Here is a 23,040-nt window from a genome sequence, read left to right on the forward strand (position 1 = left end):
CATCTACCACTCCAGTGTTTAATTGCTATATTGTAATTACTTTGCCACCATGGCCTATTTATTGCCTTAACTCCCTTATCTTACCTCATTTGCACTCAATGTACATATACTTTTTGTTTTCTTTTGTTCTACTGTATTATTGACTATGTTTTGTTTATTCCATGTGTAACTCTGTGTTGTTGTATGTGTCGAAGTGCTATGCTTTATCTTGGCCAGGTTGCAGTTGCAAATGAGAACTTGTTCTCAACTAGCCTACCTGGTTAAATAAAGGTGGGGGAAAAAATAATTGAGGTCAGTCACATTGGAGGATAACACTAGGGGATTGGGGGATAACACTAGGGGATTGGGTGATAACACTAGGGGATTGGAGGATAACACTAGGGGATTGGAGGATAACACTAGGGGATTGGAGGATAACACTAGGGGATTGGGGGATAACACTAGGGGATTGGGGGATAACACTAGGGGATTGGGGGATAACACTAGGGGATTGGGGGATAACACTAGGGGATTGGGGGATAACACTAGGAGATTGGAGGATGACACTAGGGGATTGGAGGATAACACTAGGAGATTGGAGGATAACACTAGGGGATTGGAGGATAACACTAGGGGATTGGAGGATAACACTAGGGGATTGGAGGATAACACTAGGGGATTGGGGGATAACACTAGGGGATTGGGGGATAACACTAGGGGATTGGAGGATAACACTAGGTGATTGGAGGATAACACTAGGGGATTGGAGGATAACACTAGGGGATTGGAGGATAACACTAGGGGATTGGAGGATAACACTAGGGGATTGGGGGATAACACTAGGGGATTGGGGGATAACACTAGGAGATTGGAGGATAACACTAGGGGATTGGGGGATAACACTAGGAGATTGGAGGATAACACTAGGGGATTGGAGGGTAACACTAGGGGATTGGAGGATAACACTAGGGGATTGGAGGATAACACTAGGGGATTGGAGGATAACACTAGGGGATTGGGGGATAACACTAGGGGATTGGGGGATAACACTAGGGGATTGGAGGGTAACACTAGGGGATTGGAGGATAACACTAGGGGATTGGAGGATAACACTAGGGGATTGGAGGATAACACTAGGGGATTGGAGGATAACACTAGGGGATTGGAGGATAACACTAGGGGATTGGAGGATAACACTAGGGGATTGGAGGATAACACTAGGGGATTGGGGGATAACACTAGGGGATTGGAGGATAACACTAGGGGATTGGGGGATAACACTAGGGGATTGGGGGATAACACTAGGGGATTGGAGGATAACACTAGGGGATTGGAGGATAACACTAGGAGATTGGAGGATAACACTAGGGGATTGGAGGATAACACTAGGGGATTGGAGGATAACACTAGGGGATTGGAGGATAACACTAGGGGATTGGAGGATAACACTAGGGGATTGGATGATAACACTAGGGGATTGGAGGATAACACTAGGGGATTGGAGGATAACACTAGGGGATTGGAGGATAACACTAGGGGATTGGGGGATAACACTAGGGGATTGGAGGATAACACTAGGGGATTGGAGGATAACACTAGGGGATTGGAGGATAACACTAGGGGATTGGAGGGTAACACTAGGGGATTGGAGGATAACACTAGGGGATTGGAGGATAACACTAGGGGATTGGAGCATAACACTAGGGGATTGGAGGATAACACTAGGGGATTGGGGGATAACACTAGGAGATTGGAGCATAACACTAGGGGATTGGAGGATAACACTAGGAGATTGGAGGATAACACTAGGAGATTGGAGGATAACACTAGGGGATTGGAGGATAACACTAGGGGATTGGAGCATAACACTAGGGGATTGGAGCATAACACTAGGGGATTGGAGGATAACACTAGGGGATTGGGGGATAACACTAGGAGATTGGAGCATAACACTAGGGGATTGGAGGATAACACTAGGGGATTGGAGGATAACACTAGAGGATTGGGGGATAACACTAGAGGATTGGAGGATAACACTAGGGGATTGGAGGGTAACACTAGGGGATTGGAGGATAACACTAGGGGATTGGAGCATAACACTAGGGGATTGGAGGATAACACTAGGGGATTGGAGGATAACACTAGGGGATTGGAGGATAACACTAGAGGATTGGGGGATAACACTAGAGGATTGGGGGATAACACTAGGGGATTGGGGGATAACACTAGAGGATTGGGGGATAACACTAGGGGATTGGGGGATAACACTAGGGGATTGGAGGATAAAACTAGGGGATTGGGGGATAACACTAGGGGATTGGGGGATAACACTAGAGGATTGGGGGATAACACTAGGGGATTGGAGGATAACACTAGGGGATTGGAGGATAACACTAGGGGATTGGGGGATAACACTAGGGGATTGGGGGATAACACTAGGGGATTGGAGGATAACACTAGGGGATTGGAGGATAACACTAGGGGATTGGAGCATAACACTAGGGGATTGGGGGATAACACTAGGGGATTGGGGGATAACACTAGGGGATTGGGGGATAACACTAGGAGATTGGGGGATAACACTAGGGGATTGGGGGATAACACTAGGGGATTGGGGGATAACACTAGGAGATTGGGGGATAACACTAGGGGATTGGAGGGTAACACTAGGGGATTGGGGGATAACACTAGGAGATTGGGGGATAACACTAGGGGATTGGGGGATAACACTAGGGGATTGGGGGATAACACTAGGAGATTGGGGGATAACACTAGGGGATTGGAGGGTAACACTAGGGGATTGGGGGATAACACTAGGGGATTTGTATGCTCAACAGTGCTGAAACACTTATTTGCTTCATTGATGTTCCTGTATCACTGAAATAATATCTGCAGTGCAGCAACTGCAAAACACATTGAAAGTGACTGATATTGTCTGTTTTATAGGCTTGTGGCATGGTAAATTCGGTCTTTATTGACAGTTCTTTCCTGTAGGTGGAGTAAGTAGTGGCTTTTGACGTCAGTAAGATTGGACAAGCCGGTCGTGCATTGCAGGGCCTACCAGGGTGCCAAGCCTCTGAGTTGGCCTTAAGAACATCAGAGTCAGACTTCATGTTTAATGCCCCAGGAAAATGTGATGCAAGACAGTTGTGTGTGGTCTCTTCTTTGGCCCTTCAGAGTACAACTCAGAACAGTGTGTGTGTGTGTGTGTGTGTGTGTGTGTGTGTGTGTGTGTGTGTGTGTGTGTGTGTGTGTGTGTGTGTGTGTGTGTGTGTGTGTGTGTGTGTGTGTGTGTGTGTGCATTTGTGTTTAGCTGTTTTGCTTGCATAGGGAATGGATTTTAGTTCACAGGAAGGTCATGGTCGAGAGTGGGGTGGTGTAGTAACCAAACGATCCGCTCATCAGAAACCATAGCGTAACAATCGAGGCCTGTCAAGCAAAATAAAGAGACCTCAGGATTGTTGGAACCTTCTCAGAAGGCGGAAGATGTTTGGCCACTCTCCTGTCGCTCTGCTCCAACGTCAACTGTTACTGAAACATGATACTGTGTCTTAATGGTCAGCATGAGTTGACAAAATGACGCTGAACACAGTCTATAAGCTCCTTCAATAGTGAATGAGCTTGAATCAAGTCGAGAGGAGAAGAGAAGAGATCACTGCCGTTCTATCAAAGCGATGGCGATAGCAACTTAAAACGTGGTGGTGTGGTGATTCCCTCGTACAAGTACTTGGGAGTGTGGCTAGACGCACAGTGTCCTTCTCTCAGCACATATCAAAGCTGCAGGCTAAAGTTAAATCTAGACTTGTTTTCCTCTATCGTAATCGCTCCTCTTTCACCCCAGCTGCCAAACTAACCCTGATTCAGATGACCATTCTACCCATGCTAGATTTCGGAGACATAATTTATAGATCGGCAGTTAAGGGTGCTCTCGAGCGGCTAGATGTTCTTTACCATTTGGCCATCAGATTTGCCACCAACGCTCTTATAGGATACATCACTGCACTCTATACTCCTCTGTAAACTGGTGATCTCTGTATACCTGATGCAAGACCCACTGGTTGATGCTTATTTCTAAAAACCCTCTTAGGCCTCTCTCCCCCTCTCTGAGATATCTACTGCAGCCCTCATCCTCCACATACAACACCCGTTCTGCCAGTCACATTCTGTTAAAGGTCCCCAAAGCAGACACATCCCTGGTCGCTCGTCTTTTCAGTTCGCTGCAGCTTGCGACTGGAATGAGCTGCAAGAATCTCAATATCTTAATATCTTAATTCAAAACTCAATCATGGACGCTCTTACTGACAGTTGTGGCTGCTTTGTGTGATGTTTTCTTGTCTCTACCTTCTTGCCCTTTGTGCTTTTGTCTGTGCCCAATAATGTGTGTACCATGTTTGTGCTGCTACCATGTTGTGTTGCCACCATGTTGTTGTCATGTTGTGTTTCTACCATGCTGTGTTGTTGTCTAAGCTTTCTCTTTATGTAGTGTTGTGTTGTCTCTGTTGTTGTGGTGTGTGTTTTGTATTTATATATTTAAACATTTAAAAAATGGAATCCCAGTCCTCGCAAGAGGCCTTTTGCCTTTTAGTAATCTGTCATTTTAAGAATTTGTTCTGAAATGACTACCCTAGTTCAATAAAGGTTAAATAAATAAATAAAAAATGAAAAAAATAACCAAAGTATCCCATATTTTCTCTTACTTTTTACGATAGGGGCACTAAAACCATATGACCTTCAGTTCCTTCAGTGCAGTAGAAAATCAGTAGTGGATAAGTAGAGAATCAATAAAGGATCAGTAGAGGATCAGTAAAAGATCAGTAGAGGATCAGTAAAGAATCAGTAGAAGATCAGTAGAAGATCAGTAGTAGATCAGCAGAGAATCAGTAGATGATCAGAAGTAGATCAGTAGAAGATCAGTAGAGAATCAGTAGATGATCAGAAGTAGATCAGTAGAAGATCAGTAGAGAATCAGCAGAGGATCAGTAGAGGATCAGTAGCAGATCCGTAGTAGATCAGTAGAGGATAAGTAGAGGATCCGTAGTAGATCAGTAGTGGATCAGTAGAGGATCAGTAGTAGATCAGTAGAAGATCAGTAGAGAATCAGCAGAGGATCAGTAGAGGCTCAGTAGAGGATCAGTGGAGGATCAGTAGTGGATCAGTAGTGGATCAGTAGTAGATCAGTACTAGATCAGTAGACGATGAGTAGTAGGTCAGTAGAGGGTCAGTAGAGCATCAGTAGTTGATCAGTAGTAAAATCAGTTGAGAATCAGAAGAGGATCAGTAGTGGATCAGTAGTGGATCAGAAGAGGATCAGTAGAGTTTCAGTCATAGATCAGTGGAGGATCAGTAGAGAAACAGTAGTGCATCAGTAGTGGATCAGAAGAGGATCAGTAGAGAACCAGTAAAGAGTCTGTAGAGGATCAGAAGTAGATCAGTAGAGAATCAGTACTGGATCAGTAGAAGATCAGTAGTGGATCAGTAATGGATCAGTAGTGAATCAGTACCAGATCAGTAGACGATCAGTAGACAATCAGTAGTAGATCAGTAGAGGGTCAGTAGTGGATCAGTAGAGGTTCAGTAGCTAGATCAGTATAGAATCAGAAGTTGATCAGTGGAGGATCATTACTAGATCAATAGTGGATCAGTAGAGGATCAGTAGTGAATCAGTACCAGATCAGTAGACGATCAGTAGACAATCAGTATTAGATCAGTAGAGGGTCAGTAGTGGATCAGTAGAGGATCAGTAGCTAGATCAGTATAGAATCAGAAGTTGATCAGTGGAGGATCATTACTAGATCAGTAGTGGATCAGTGGAGGATCAGTAGGTGATCAGTAGTAAAATCAGTCGAGAATCAGAAGCGGATCAGTTGTGGATCAGAAGAGTATCAGTAGAGTATCAGCCGTAGATCAGTGGAGGATCAGTAGAGAATCAGTAGTGCATCAGTAGTGGATCAGAAGAGGATCAGTAGAGGATCAGTATAGGATCAGTAGTAAATCAGTAGAGAACCAGTAAAGAGTCGGTAGAGGATCAGAAGTAGATCAGTAGAGAATCAGTAGTGGATCAGTAATAGATCAGTAGTGAATCAGTACCAGATCAGTAGACAATCAGTAGACAATGAGTAGTAGATCAGTAGAGGGTCAGTAGTGGATCAGTAGAGGATCAGAAGCTAGATCAGTAGAGAATCAGTAGTAGATCAGTAGTGGATCAATAGTATATCAGTATAGAATCAGAAGTTGATCAGTGGAGGATCATTAGTAGATCAATAGTGGATCAGTAGAGGATCAGTACAGTATCAGTAGTGGATCAGTGGAGGATCAGTAGGGGATCAGTAGTAGATTTGTAGTAGATCAGTAGTGGATCAGTAGAGGATCGGTCGATGATCGGTAGTCGATCGGTCGATGATCGGTAGTCGATCGGTAGAGGATCGGTAGTGGATCGGTAGTGGATCAGTAGAGGATCAGAGTAGATCAGTAATAGATCGGTAGTGGATCGGTAGTGGGTCGGTAGTGGATCAGAGTAGATCAGTAGTAGATCGGTAGTGGATCGGTAGTAGATCGGTAATGGATCGGTTGTTGATCAGTGGTGATCATTTTCTTTTGGCCCTCCTTAGCTACTGCCGCTTGTTCAAATATTCCACTCTCCAGTCTTGCTTGGAGTTTGTTTAGGAAGTTGATAAAGGAGTGTGTGTGTGTGTGTGTGTGTGTGTGTGTGTGTGTGTGTGTGTTTCACCCCGCGACATACTGTTTCACCCCGCTGTCTCTTCAGTTTCCTTATTGGAATCAGAGCCCTAATTATATTGTCTGCCCACAGCTGTGCTTTTCCACATTGACCAAACATCACATATTCAAGGCGCACCCCACCACCAACCAGCACACATGTAACAAAATCGGAATAGTTCCCATGCCTGATATTAATGTATATTCCTTTAGTTGTTGTCAGTGTCATTTTTTATGTTACACACACCCCCATAAACATCCCCTGCCTCCCTTACCTTTCTACTGTACCCATGTGGAAGAGTTAGGTTACTGTACAATTGTCCCAATAAAAATTCTCATCAATGTAACATGTAAAAGCACAGATATTGAGTTGATATTGTAAAATTCTTCTACCAGTATATTGTGATATCTATGCTTTTCTGTCATTTATTAACTTTTTATCTGTTGATTTGTAAATGCTGTACATGCTAGCTAGTTAATGTACATTTCTCTGTACATGTCGTCATTGGGCTAGCATGGCTATTCATATCCCCTTTCATTGTTAAGTTGTACTTTGCAGAGGAAATGGCCTATAAGGGCAGCATTTGTTTATGGCCGTTTTTCCTGTCATTATCAGGTACCGTATGTCATATGTTTTTTATTAAGATATTTTACTGACTGTTAGTTGTTTGCAAGTGCACATCACGTCACTGAACAGAACGCCTGGCAGTCATTGAGATAGTTGGCTAGCCTAGGCCCATAGGTTGCACTGTACATTTCTACTTCATAATGTAAATTGCATTTACATTACATTGTTATGTCTTTCATGAGATTAGTGTTATATGGCCCTGTCTACTGTAACCACGTGGAAGAGAGGAATTGCCGTATAAGTATCAGTGTTTATTACCATAGTATTAAAGTGTTTATTACCACAGTATTAGTGTTTATTACCATAGTATTAAAGTGTTTATTACCACAGCATTAGTGTTTATTACCATAGTATTAAAGTGTTTATTACCACAGCATTAGTGTTTATTACCATAGTATCAGTGTTTATTACCATAGTATTAAAGTGTTTATTACCACAGCATTAGTGTTTATTACCACAGTATTAGTGTTTATTACCACAGTGTTAGTGTTGATTACCACAGTATTAGTGTTTATTACCACAGTATTAGTGTTTATTACCACAGTATTAGTGTTTATTACCACAGTATTAGTGTTTATTACCACAGTATTAGTGTTTAGTACCACAGTAGTGTGTATTACCACAGTATTAGTGTTTATTACCACAGTATTGGTGTTTAGTACCACAGTAGTGTTTAGTACCACAGTAGTGTTTATTACCACAGTATTAGTGTTTATTACCACAGTATTAGTGTTTAAGACCACAGTATTAGTGTGTATTACCAAAGTATTAGTGTTTATTACCATAGTATTAAAGTGTTTATTACCACAGCATTAGTGTTTATTACCACAGTATTAGTGTTTATTACCACAGTATTAGTGTTGATTACCACAGTATTAGTGTTTATTACTACAGTATTAGTGTTTATTACCACAGCATTAGTGTTTATTACCACGGTATTAGTGTTTATTACCACAATATGAGTGTGTGTTGCCAGAGTATTACAGTGTTTATTACCTCAGTATTAATGTTTATTATCACAGTATTAGTGTTTATTACCACAGTATTACATTGTTTACTATCACAGTATTAGTGTTTATTACCACAGTATTAATGTTTGTTATCACAGTATTAGTGTTTATTACCACAGTATTAGTGTTTATTACCACAATATTGGTATTAGTGTTTGTTACCACAGTATTACAGTGTTTATTACCACAGTATTACAGTGATTATTACCGCAGTATTTGTGTTTATTACCACAGTATTAGTGTTTAGTACCACAGTAGTGTTTAGTACCACAGTAGTGTTTATTACCACAGTATTAGTGTTTATTACCACAGTATTAGTGTTTAAGACCACAGTATTAGTGTGTATTACCAAAGTATTAGTGTTTATTACCACAGTACTAGTGTTTATTACCACAGTAGTACAGTGTATCTTACCACAGTATTAGTGTTTATTACCACAGTATTACAGGGTTTATACCACATTATTACAGTGTTTATTACCACAGTATTAGTGTTTATTACCACAGTATTAGTGTTTATTACCACAGTATTAGTGTTTATTACCACAGTATTTGTGTTTATTACCAGAGTAGTACAGTGTATCTTACCACAGTATTAGTGTTTATTACCACAGTATTATTGTTTATTAGTACAGTATTAGTGTTTATTACCACAGTATTTGTGTTTATTACCACAGTAGTACAGTGTATCTTACCACAGTATTAGTGTTAATTAACACAGTATTAGTGTTTATTACCACAGTATTAGTGTTTTTTACCACAGTATTAATGTTCATTACCACAGTATTAGTGTTTATTAATAACATTTATAAACTTAGAGTCATCCTGACCCAGGCAGGGTCCACAGAATGAGCCCTGCTGCTGGGTTTCAAATGATACCCACTCCCACCACCGTTCAAAAAACCACAAACACAGCCATCTCTGTGATTAATCTAATCAGCGGCCAGATGAGCTTATTTCCTTACATCCACTGCCACTCATTGGGGATTCTCTATTGGGTTTTAGAGACAGCACATTGGCCCACTGTGATGGTGCTGATTGGGAGGCGGTCTCTTTGTCCGGTACTCCATCATTCCTCGCCCTGTGAGGCCTCTCACCAGCAGACATCCATCAAAGTCTGGCCATGAGGCACTCTAGCACCTTATCAATGGGGACAGCCTGTTTATGGCCCTATCCCCTTTGTGTGCTGTGGCAGTAAGGGTAAGCTACAGAGGCAGAGCAGGTCAGGCAGTAAAACAGCTTCCGCCCAGTGAATCACATTCACATCCACACACAGGCTGCTGTGCTGTAAGCCGCGCCAGGCAATAACATAAAAGCAAACAAGCAAAGAAGCCAAACCAACAAAAGACACCGTGTGCAACTACGGCAACAAATTAGACCCAAGTCTGCCCAAAACATGGTGGAAAGTGGCTTTACTGAAAATGGACGCAGACTCTGGGGTTCAACACCTCTTAATACAAGTACTTTGGTTTCAAATAAGAGAAAACACCATTATTTTGCTGCCTGCAAGTGCAAATGATTCTACACATTTCTGCTTGACCACGGAAAAAACATTGCTGTTCCAAGGCCGGTAGACAGGCCTTAATGGAGAAGAAGCATTATTAAACCAAGAAGAAGCATTATTAAACCAAGAAGAAGCATTATTAAACCAAGAAGAAGCATTATTAAACCAAGAAGAAGCATTATTAAACCAAGAAGAAGCATTATTAAACCAAGAAGAAGCATTATTAAACCTAGAAGAAGCATTATTAAACCAAGAAGAAGCATTATTAAACCAAGAAGAAGCATTATTAAACCAAGAAGAAGCATTATTAAACCAAGAAGAAGCATTATTAAACCAAGAAGAAGCATTATTAAACCAAGAAGAAGCATTATTAAACCAAGAAGAAGCATTATTAAACCAAGAAGAAGCATTATTAAACCAAGAAGAAGCATTATTAAACCAAGAAGAAGCATTATTAAACCAAGAAGAAGCATTATTAAACCAAGAAGAAGCATTATTAAACCAAGAAGAAGCATTATTAAACCTAGAAGAAGCATTATTAAACCAAGAAGAAGCATTATTAAACCAAGAAGAAGCATTATTAAACCAAGAAGAAGCAGCTGTATGCTGGATGGATACAATCTAATCAAATCAAGCTTTATTTTACAGCACATTTCAGACATGGAATGCAACTAAATGTGCTTTACAGGGAAAAACGAATAAAAACAATGAAAATGGAAACATTTACAACAACAAACATAAGAGGATACAAAACAAAAGAATAAGAATAAAAACGGAATGACTAAAAAGCACCTTAAGGAAAGGCAAATCTGAAAAGGTGTTTTAAGATCAGAGTTGTGGACACTCTCAGGTTCTCTGGCAGGCTATTCCAGAGGCTGGGATCATAATAACTAATGGCTGCTTCTCCATGCCTCTTGGTCCTGGGCTTTGGGATAGTTAAAAGGCCAGTACCAGAGGACCTGAGGGACCTACTGGGTACATAACTTAAAAGTATGTCTGACATGTATTGGGGCGCACAGTCGTGGATTGGTTTAAAAAACAATATAATTTGTTGTATTCATTGTAAAACTCGCAGGCAGCCAGTGCAGAGACCTTTAAACCAGTGTAATGTGTGCTCTCTGTCTGGTCTTGGTCAGTACCCATGCTGCAGCATTCTGTATGTTTTGCAGTTGACCAATGGCTTTCTTGGGTAGACCAGACAAGAGAGCATTACAGTAGTCAAGCCTGCTTGTAATAAAATAATGGATGAATCTCTCTGTATCAGCCTGAGAGAAAAACAGGGGCACCTTGGCAATGTTCCTCTGGTGGTAAAAAGCTATTTTGGTCACATTCCTAATGTATGAATCAAAGAATCTAAAATGACACCTAGGTTTTTTATCTTTTATCTTTATTGCCCGTGAATTAAAATGTGCGGACAGATTCTCTCTCAGTGCTTTGGCTCCAACAATACGTACCCCAGTCTTGTCTTGATTTAGCTGGAGGAAGTTGTGAGCCATCAAAGTATTTAAATCATTAATACAGTCTAATAATTTATCCTTGGAGCTAAAATCCTCTGGTGACAAAGAAATGTAAAGTTGTGTATCGTCTGCGTAGCAGTAAAAATCAATGCTGTGCTTTCTGATAATGCTGCCAAGGGGTAACATATATAAACTGAACAGTACCGGACCCAAAATCGAACCTTGTGGAACTCCCCATGAGATACTGTAGGTATTTTCTCTGAGTTATGTTCACCTGGGATGACAAATCTCTCGACCGGTTAAATAGGTCCTAAACCAATTTTGAACTGGATCGGAGAGGCCAACCCACCTCTCCAGTCTGACATCAAGGTCAACAGTGTCGAATGCAGCACTTGAATCCAAGAGTACAAGGACAGAGAGCTGTTTGGCATCTGTGTTCGCTCTAAGATCATTTACAACTTTAACTAAGGCTGTCTCTGTGCTGTGGTGGGCCCAAAAACCAGTTTGGAATTTTACAGTTGGCACTTAAAAAATAATTTAGCTGTTTGAAATTTCTCCAATATTTTGATTAAGAATGGAAGGTTGGCAATTAGCTGAAAGTATCACAATAGCAGTTTTTAGTACAGTGGAGAAAGTGCCTGTGAACAGGGAGTGATTAACATTAGCTAGCACTTCTTCTGATATGCAATTAAAACTGTTTTGAAGAAGGTGGTGGGGATAGGATCAAAAAGGCAGGTAGAAGGCTTAAGTTGTGATATCACTTTCCTGAGTATGTCTGTATCAACTAGGGAAAATAAATCCATAGTGCCAGGGCTGGTTCACTGCCGACTGACAAAATTGGTTTAAGTCACCTATGGCACCAGAGAGGAAGCAACACAGGAGACTTAACGCACCTATAGGAAATCGTGTCAAATTAATTTGATTTTGTGCATATGATGAATTACTTCGAAAAATTGGGCAGGCACATCTAAATGTTAAAACCTACTGAAATTGTAACGGGCGCAAAGCAGTTATTTTACTAATAGCCACATATGCATAATCTGAGCTCATTCTACAGTAACATATGAGCAGGAATAATCATCATAAGTGGTCGCTTAGGGCCCCCAGCTGCTAGGGGGTCTCACCTCAGTCAAAGTCTCAACTTATTCTTGAGAGTTAGAATAATACCTGCCGCTTTCAAATAGCAGGCTTTTAAGAAATCCCACTATGCCCTCCGACGAACGATCAAACAGGCAAAGCATCAATACAGGACTAAGATCGAATCGTACTACACCGGCTCTGACACTCGTCGGATGTGGCAGGGCTTGCAAACCATTACAGACTACAAAGGAAAGCACAACCGAGAGCTGCCCAGTGACACAAGCCTATCAGACGAGCTAAACTACTTCTATGCTCGCTTCGTGGATAATAACACTGAAACATGCATGAGAGCACCAGCTGTTCCGGAAGACTCTCCACAGCCGATGTGAGTAAGACCTTAACAGGTCAACATTCACAAGGTCACAGGCTCAGACGGATTACCAGGACATGTACTACGAGCATGCGCTGACCAACTGGCAAGTCTCTTCACTGACATTTTCAACCTCTCCCTGTTCCTGGTCTGTAATACCAACATGTTTTAAGCAGACCACCATAATGCCTGTGCTCAAGAACACTAAGGTAACCTGCCTAAATGACTATGAGTGATGGCGCCGACAAAGATGGTCGCCTCGCTTCAGGTCCTTAGGAAACTATGCAGTAATTTGTTTTTAATGTATTTTCTCTTCCATTGTTAGCCCAGAAAATCTCAAGTGTTATTACATACAGCCGGGAAGAACTATTGGATATAAAAGCGATGTCAACTTACCAACATTACGACCAGGAATACGACTTTCCCGAAGCGGATCCTTTGTTCGGACATGGAATCTTATCCCAGAGGCTGACCCAAAACAACTCGGTCGCCGCAAGAGAGGCCGACAGAGCGAACTACTGGTCAGACTTAGAAGGCGAGCATACCATCCACAGCTTCCAAGCGTATTACTTGCCAATGTCCAATCTCTAGACAACAAGGTGGACGAAATTAGGGCATGAGTTGCCTTCCGTTTCACGGAAACATGGCTCACTCGGGATATGTTGTCAGGGTCGGTACAGCCACCCGGTTTCTTCACACATCGCGCCGACAGAAACAAATATCCCTCTGGTAAGAAGAAGGGCGGGGGTGTATGCCTTATGATTAACGACTCATGGTGTAATCATAACAACCCTAACAAACTTTTACAGATGCACAAACGAGAGCATCCTGTCGGGCTGTATCACCGCCCACAACCACAAGGCTCTACAAAGGGTACCTGCCCCCCAGGACACCTACAGCACCCAATGTCACAGGAAGGCCAAAAAGATAATCAAGGACAACAACCACCCGAGCCACTGCTTGTTCATCCCACAATCATCCAGAAGGTGAAGTCAGTACAGGTGTATCAAAGCTGGGACAGAGAGACTGAAAAACAGCTTCTATCTCAAGAACATCAGACTGTTAAACAGCCATCACTAACATAGAGTGGCTGCTGCCAACACACAGACTCAAATCTCTAGCCACTTTAATACATTTAATAAATGGATTTAATAAAGGTATCACTAGTCACTTTAAATAGCGCCACATTAATATTGTCTACATATCCTACATTACTCCTCTCATATATATATACTGTATTCCATACCATCTACTGCATCTTGCCTAAGCCGCACAGCCATCGCTCATCCATATATATACTGTATTCTATACCATCTACTGCATCTTGCCTAAGCCTCACGGCCATCGCTCATCCATATATTTCTATGTACATATTCTTATTCATCCCTTTACATTTGTGTGTATGAGGTAGTTGTTGTGAATTTGTTAGATTACTTGTTAGATATTACTGCACTGTAGGAACTAGAAGCACAAGCCTTTTGCTACACTCGCATTAACATCTGCTAACCATATGCATGTGACCAATGAAATTTGATATGATGACTACCAACCCATATCGGCTATCAGCTGTTTTCTTTTGTGACGTCATTTCCGGTCACAACTTGCAGACTTGTTTACGTGTTGCTGTGCGTTTTGTTGCCAACCTTACTTTGCTACCTGACAACTTTACGGTTTTGACTTTTTAAGGATAGCTGTGCTGCAAGCCCAGCTTCAGACGCAATCGTTAGGCAAGGGTAATTTCAGTGTAGGAAAGGACGAAACAGTGTCTGTGCCACCAGTAAGTACAGATAGTAACGTTAGTATAAATCCCCTCGCATGGTCTCCGCAGCCGGACAACTTTCTCATGGCTTCTGGAGGGAAATGCTGTAGGAATGCTCAACCGGTGTCGCTCATTCAGCCGACAGAAACTTTCAACCAGTTTTCTCCCTTAAGCAGCGAGTTGGAGTCTGAGGTCGAGCCTTCTCTTGTCTCTACTCCTCCCGTTACAGGGTCTGAGACGCCGAAGCTTCCCACCATTAGCTCTGACAAATTGAAAACCCATTGGCAACTCCATTACCCGCAGTATTAGACTTAAAACGAATCATCCAACGATCATACACTGCTTACCAGGGGGCAGGGCTACCGACGTTAAGGCTAATCTGAAGATGGTGCTGGCTAAAGCTAAAACTGGCGAGTGTAGAGAGTATAGAGATATTGTTATCCACGTTGGCACCAACGATGTTAGGATGAAACAGTCAGAGGTCACCAAGCGCAACATAGTATTCTTTGTTTTCTTTATTGTTTTGGTTAGGTCAGGGTGTGACATGGGTGATGTATGTGTTTTTGTACTGTCTAGGGGTTTTGTAGGTTTATGGGGTTGTTTACCATCTAGGTGTTTATGTATGTCTATGGTTGCCTAGATTGGTTCTCAATTAGAGGCAGCTGTTTATCGTTGTCTCTGATTGGGAACCATATTTAGGCAGCCATCTTTGGGTATTTCATGGGTTATTGTCTATGTGATGTTGCATGTTAGCACTCAGTTTCTTGAGCGGTCACGGTCGTCTTGATATTTTGTTTGTTTGGTGTAGTTCGTGTTTTTTCGTCTTCCCTTAAAAAGATTGTATTCACATCACGCTGCGCTTTGGTCTCCTCACTATGATGATCGTGACACATAGCTTCAGCGTGTAAATCAGCTAGAAAGATGTGTCGGCATCGAGTAATTGTCTCTGGCCCCCTCCCAGTTAGCGGGAGTGATGAGCTCTACAGCAGTCTCACAACTCAATCGCTGGATGAAAACTGTTTTCTGCCCCTCCCAAAAGATAGAATTTGTAGATAATTGGCCCTCTTTCTGGGACTCGCCCACAAACAGGACCAAGCCTGGCCTGCTGAGGAGTGACTGACTCCATCCTAGCTGGAGGGGTGCTCTCATCTTATCTACCAACATAGACAGGGCTCTAGCTCCACAATGAAATACAGTGCAGGCCAGGCAGCAGGCTGTAAGCCAGCCAGCCAGCTTAGTGGAGCCTGCCACTAGCACAGTCAGTGTAGTCAGCTCAGCTATCCCCATTGAGACCGTGTCTGTGCCTTGACCTAGGTTGGGCAAAACTAAACATGACAGTGTTCGCCTTAGCAATCTCACAAGGATAAAGACCTCCTCCAATCCTGCCATTATTGAAAGAGATTGTGATACCTCACATCTCAAAATAGGGCTGCTTAATGTTAGATCCCTGACTTCCAAGGCAGTTATAGTCACTGAACTAATCACTGATCATAATCTTGATGTGATTGGCCTGACTGAAACATGGCTTAAGCCTGATGAATTTACTGTGTTAAATGAGGCCTCACCTCCTGGTTACACTAGTGACCATATCCCCCGCGCATCCCGCAAATGCGGAGGTGTTGCTAGCATTCATGATAGCAAATTTCATTAAATTTACGCAAAAAAAATGATGTTTTGTCTTTTGAGCTTCTAGTCATGAAATCTATGCAGCCAACTCAATCACTTTTTATAACTACTGTTTACATGCCTCCTGGGCCATATACAGTGTTCCTCACTGAGTTCCCTGAATTCCTATCGGACCTTGTAGTCATAGCAGACAATATTCACATTTTTGGTGATTTTAATATTCACATGGAAAAGTCCACAGACCCACTCCAAAAGGCTTTCGGAGCCGTCATCGACTCAGTGGGTTTTGTCCAACATATCTCTGGACCCACTCACTGTCACAGTCATACTCTGGACCTAGTTTTATCCCATGGAATAAATGTTGTGGATCTTAATGTTTTTCCTCATAATCCTGGACTATCGGACCACCATTTTATTACGTTGCAATCGCAAACAAATAATCTGCTCAGACCCCAACCAAGGAGCATCAAAAGTTGTGCTATATATTCTCAGACAACACAAAGATTCATTGATGCCCTTCCAGACTCTCTCTGCCTACCCAAGGACGTCAGAGGACAAAAATCAGTTAACCACCTAACTGAGGAACTCAATTTAACCTTGCGCAATACCCTAGATGCAGTTACACCCCTAAAAACAAAAAACATTTGTCATAAGAAACTAGCTCCCTGGTATACAGAAAATACCCGAGCTCTGAAGCAAGCTTCCAGAAAATTGGAACGGAAATGGCGCCACACCAAACTGGAAGTCTTCCGACTAAGGGTTTATCCTCTGACAAATCAACTGTAAATGTTGGTGTTCCTCAAGGTTCCGTTTTAGGATCACTATTGTTTTCACTATATATTTTACCTCTTGGGGATGTCATTCGAAAACATAATGTTAACTTTCACTGCTATGCGGATGACACACAGCTGTACATTTCAATGAAACATGGTGAAGCCCCAAAATTGCCCTCGCTAGAAGCCTGTGTTTCAGACATAAGGAAGTGGATGGCTGCAAACTTTCTACTTTTAAACTCGGACAAAACGGAGATGCTTGTTCTAGGTCCCAAGAAACAAAGAGATCTTCTGTTGAATCTGACAATTAAATCTTGATGGTTGTACAGTCGTCTCAAATACAACTGTGAAGGACCTCGGAGTTACTCTGGACCCTGATCTCTCTTTTGACGAACATATCAAGACTGTTTCAAGGACAGCTTTTTTCCATCTACGTAACATTGCGAAAATCAGAAACTTTCTGTCCACAAATCATGCAGAAAAATTAAACCATGCTTTTTTTACTTCGAAGTTAGACTACTGCAATGCTCTACTCTCCGGCTACCCGGATAAAGCACTAAACTAAACTTCAGGTAGTGCTAAATACGGCTTCTAGAATCCTGACTAGAACCAAAATATTTGATCATATTACTCCAGTGCTAGCCTCCCTACACTGGCTTCCTGTTAAGGCAAGGGCTGATTTCAAGGTTTTACTGCTAACCTACAAAGCATTACATGGGCTTGCTCCTACCTATCTTTCCGATTTGGTCCTGCCGTACATACCTACACGTACGCTACGGTCACAAGAAGCAGGCCTCCTAATTGTCCCTAGAATTTCTAAGCAAACACCTGGAGGCAGAGCTTTCTCCTATAGAGCTCAATTTTTATGGAATGGTCTGCCTACCCATGTGAGAGACGCCGACTCGGTCTCGACCTTTAAGTCTTTACTGAAGACTCATCTCTTCAGTGGGTCATATGATTGAGTGTAGTCTGGCCCAGGAGTGTGAAGGTGAACGGAAAGGCTCTGGAGCAACGAACCACCCTTGTTGTCTCTGCCTGTCCGGTTCCCCTCTCTCTCACTGGGATTCTCTGTCTCTAACCCTATTACAGGGGCTGAGTCATTGGCTTACTGGTGCTCTTTCATGCCGGCTGCAGTGGAGCAGGTTGAGAGCTTCAAGTTCCTTGGTGTCCACATCACCAACAAACTAACATGGTCCAAGCACACCAAGACAGTCGTGAAGAGGGCACGACAAAACATATTCCCCCTCAGGAGACTGAAAAGATTTGCCATGGGTCTTCAGATCCTCAAAAGGTTCTACAGCTGCACCATCAAGAGCATTCTGACGAGTTCCATCACTGCCTGGTATGGCAACTGCTCGGCCTTCGACTGCAAGGCACTACAGAGGGTAGTGCGAACGGCCCCGTACATCACTAGGGCCAAGATTCCTGCCATCCAGGCCCTCTATACCAGGCGGTGTCAGAGGAAGGCCCTAAAAATTGTCAAAGACTTCAGCCACCCTAGTCATAGAATGTTCTCTCTGCTACCGCATGGCAAGCGGTACCGGAGTGCCAAGTTTAGGTCCAAGAGGCTTCTAAATAGCTTCTACCCCCAAGCCATAAGACCCCATAACACCTAATCAACCCAGAATATTTGCATTGCACCCCCCCCCCTCTCCACCTCTTTTACACAGCTGCTACTCTCTGTTGTTATCATCTATGCATAGTCACTTTAATAACTCTACCTACATGTACATATTACCTCAACTAACCGGTGCCCCCGCACATTGACTCTGTACCGGTACCCCCCTGTATATTGTCTCGCTATTGTTGTTTTACTGCTGCTCTTTAATTACTTGTTACTTTTATTTCTTATTCTTATCTGTATTTTTTTTAATTGCATTGTTGGTTAGGGGCTTGTAAATAGCATTTCACTGTAAGGCCAGTTGTATTTGGCGCATGTGACTAATAACATTTTATCATTATTTTATTTTATTTTATTTGTTGACCCAGATCACTAGTTGCTGAGGAAAAGGAGGAGGTCAAAAGGGGGGTAAGTTTAACCGGTGTGAAATGGCTAGCTAGTTAGCGAGGTGCGTGCTAATAGCCTTTCAATCGGTGACGTCACTCGCTCAGAGATTTTGAAGTAGTTGTTTCCCTTGCTCTGCCAGGGCTCTGAATTTGTGGAGCGATGAGTAACAATGCTTCGTGGGAGACAGTTGTTGATGTGTGCAGAGGGTCTCTGGTTCGAGCCCTGGCGAGGAGAGGAACGGAAGCAAAACTGTTACATGGGCACGTGCCCAGGGGCCATAAGCTCCAGAGGGCCCACGTTAATTTTGTTAGTCACTCTCACTCAGATATCATTAACATGGCATAAGTGATGGCAAAGTTGGTAGAATTGTAGAAATTGTAGAAATCTCCGCCCCATGGCAAAATGTGTAGAATTGCAGAAATCTTGCTTTAAAACTGCTACATTTTCTCTACACCCCATGGCAAAATGTGTAGAATTGCAGAAATCTTGCTTTAAAACTGCTACATTTTCTCTACACCCCATGGCAAAATGTATAGAATTGCAGAAATCTTGCTTTACAACTGCTACATTTTCTCTACACCCCATGGCAAAATGTATAGAATTGCAGAAATCTTGCTTTAAAACTGCTACATTTTCTCTACACCCCATGGCAAAATGTATAGAATTGCAGAAATCTTGCTTTAAAACTGCTACATTTTCTCTACACCCCATGGCAAAATTTATAGAATTGCAGAAATCTTGCTTTAAAACTGCTACATTTTCTCTACACCCCATGGCAAAATTTATAGAATTGCAGAAATCTTGCTTTAAAACTGCTACATTTTCTCTACACCCCATGGCAAAATGTATAGAATTGCAGAAATCTTGCTTTAAAACTGCTACATTTTCTCTACACCCCATGGCAAAATGTATAGAATTGCAGAAATCTTGCTTTAAAACTGCTACATTTTCTCTACACCCCATGGCAAAATGTATAGAATTGCAGAAATCTTGCTTTAAAACTGCTACATTTTCTCTACACCCCATGGCAAAATGTATAGAATTGCAGAAATCTTGCTTTAAAACTGCTACATTTTCTCTACACCCCATGGCAAAATGTATAGAATTGCAGAAATCTTGCTTTAAAACTGCTACATTTTCTCTACACCCCATGGCAAAATTTATAGAATTGCAGAAATCTTGCTTTAAAACTGCTACATTTTCTCTACACCCCATGGCAAAATTTATAGAATTGCAGAAATCTTGCTTTAAAACTGCTACATTTTCTCTACACCCCATGGCAAAATGTATAGAATTGCAGAAATCTTGCTTTAAAACTGCTACATTTTCTCTACACCCCATGGCAAAATGTATAGAATTGCAGAAATCTTGCTTTAAAACTGCTACATTTTCTCTACACCCCATGGCAAAATGTATAGAATTGCAGAAATCTTGCTTTAAAACTGCTACATTTTCTCTACACCCCATGGCAAAATGTATAGAATTGCAGAAATCTTGCTTTAAAACTGCTACATTTTCTCTACACCCCATGGCAAAATGTATAGAATTGCAGAAATCTTGCTTTAAAACTGCTACATTTTCTCTACACCCCATGGCAAAATGTATAGAATTGCAGAAATCTTGCTTTAAAACTGCTACATTTTCTCTACACCCCATGGCAAAATGTATAGAATTGCAGAAATCTTGCTTTAAAACTGCTACATTTTCTCTACACCCCATGGCAAAATGTATAGAATTGCAGAAATCTTGCTTTAAAACTGCTACATTTTCTCTACACCCCATGGCAAAATGTGTAGAATTGCAGATTTTTTTTTTTTTTTTCTCCTTCATTTTTTTATCTCCGCTATCAAGAAGAGGGCCACTAAAGTTTTTTACCTCAACCAAATGTTGCTTAGGGCCACAGCCCTGCATGTGCCTAACTCAATGTGAGCGAAGATTATTACTGAGTGTAAAATTAGTCTCTGCAGCCTTTATGAGCGGGTCCCAGCTGATTGTTGTTATATTTCAATGGAAAAGAGAGGTAACACACAAAGCACAGTGACCACACTGAAGTACCAGAGAGTAACCATGGAAGCGTTTGTCTCACTAGTCAATGGGTTACCCCACCATTCATTTAGTCATTTCACTGATTCAATATTTAGGCTTTTAAAAATATATTAGCCACTCCGAGGGGATTTTTGGCACTGTGCAAAAATAAATTAGTATCGGCTCAATCATTTTTTATTTAGTTTAGTGTTAAACAATTCATCTGCATGATGAGGACAATGAGGGGCACACAACAAATATATGCAAACCTCCACTTATTAGCCTATTATGGTTTCATATACCTCTGACATATCTGATTAGAATTAGGCACAAAAAAAAGTATGCTTTGTCATAATTGGATAAATTGGAGCCACTGCAATACTCTATAAAATGAATTGCCCATAATAATGAAAGGTGCATGCAAAGCGTATCAAGCCAACAATCCTGTAGGAAAAACGTTTTATTAGACTAATGATTGTCACAAATAAACTGGCTGTATAATGTGTTCAAACACCTGTTCAATAAATGATTAAATGTATCCAGACTTACCTGACACTTTGCTGGCTATCAGTCCCGGATAAATGATAGAAATACAGCTATTGTTGAGGATATCATCGATAACTCCTATCAATAGTCTCTAACGTTTTTCTCAGATGATATTCTTGGTCAATGAATGCATCTTGATACTCGTAGGGTGTTCCTGACAGCTGTCTCTACCCCCAGCGAACAACCACACAAAAAGCACGTCACACTCCGGGCGGACTATGGGAAATAAACTAACGGTATTTCCTATGTGGATAGAAACGTAGCCTAAAGCCAGATAACGTTTTTTTCAAACCAGCTGACTGCTCGAGGGTTCGCTGGGAGAAAGAATCTGCGCAGCCATGTCGTTCACCTTCATGTGTGTCTAAACAAAACTACGATGTGGACTTGTCAGAGGAAAGGCAAGATTTGCTAATCGCATTTGCCTCAGGGAGGTCGACCGTAGCAGCGGGCAGCTCCACCCAGCGAACCGTTGTTCTTATACCCAGCTATTTAGATAGGCCGAGTAGCTAGTAGAGGTATCATCACCACACCATAAAGAAAGGGTCAAATTAGCCTACGCAATACTGATGCGTAGCCTTATTTGTCTCATATATATATTTTTAACTATTCACCAAGAAACATCTTAGTTGTTCTTAGTTGTTTAGATGTGTGTATTGTTGTGTATTATTAAATACTTCTGCACTGTTGGAGCTACGGACGCAAGTATTTCGCAACACCTGGAATTAACATCCGCTAAATATGTGTATGTGACCAATAACATTTTATGTGTTCTTATAGCCTAGACCACAATTGACACGCATTATAAAATTATTATCAAGACTCCAATTTTAGTCACTTGTTAATTTATCCTGAGTAGGCTAATTTGTATGACATTTTAAATACCATAGATAAGAAATACTACAGCAAAAATAATAGGCCTATCAATTAAAGTTTTCAATTATGCCATTTGGCCTCTATAGGGCCCTTCTCCATGTGGCCTCTGATAAAGGAACTGCACTTGCGCCATCCAGTGGTCAGTGCAAGAATTTGAGTTCCGAGCCAAATACGTCATCGCGTTAGTATTCTGTTGACGTGGACTACTGGCGTTCATACGTGTTCGTTGTGAACAACATTAGTGGAAACGGCGGTTCGCCTTCAAAATAATAGTCCCCCATCGAAACTGACGCAAACTGATAAAAATAGTGAAAACCTGCCACAATTGGACTATATAATGCTAAACAGGGTTGGAATTTTGTTATATAAATTCAAAAAAAAAAAGTTTTTTTGTAAAAAATAAATGTAAAAGTACAAATCAGTTAAAATCGCACTGTGGCTGTATTTGAATTCAGCATTGCATTGGGGGCATACTTATTTTTTTATTTTATTTCACCTTTATTTAACCAGGTAGGCTAGTTGAGAACAAGTTCTCATTTGCAACTGCGACCTGGCCAAGATAAAGCAAAGCAGTGTGACACAGACAACAACACAGAGTTACACATGGAGTAAACAAACAAGCCAATGGCACAGTAGAGAAAATAAAGCTATATACAGTGTGTGCAAAAGGCATGAGGAGGTAGGCAATA

General features: G+C 41.6%; 1 protein-coding gene across 1 annotated transcript in view; it reads right to left on the bottom strand.

Annotated features, from left to right (window-relative positions):
- LOC110525279 (adhesion G-protein coupled receptor V1) overlaps positions 1-21,838 on the bottom strand; it is a 245,182-nt gene extending 223,344 nt beyond the window's left edge. The window contains exon 1 of the mRNA XM_036979421.1: positions 21,482-21,838. The gene's annotated coding sequence lies outside the window, so the exon portion shown is untranslated. The remainder of the gene's footprint in view (positions 1-21,481) is intronic.
- Positions 21,839-23,040: the final 1,202 nt, after the last annotated feature.

This window comes from Oncorhynchus mykiss, chromosome 6, assembly GCF_013265735.2.
Source record: "Oncorhynchus mykiss isolate Arlee chromosome 6, USDA_OmykA_1.1, whole genome shotgun sequence".
Classification (NCBI taxonomy): domain Eukaryota; kingdom Metazoa; phylum Chordata; class Actinopteri; order Salmoniformes; family Salmonidae; genus Oncorhynchus; species Oncorhynchus mykiss.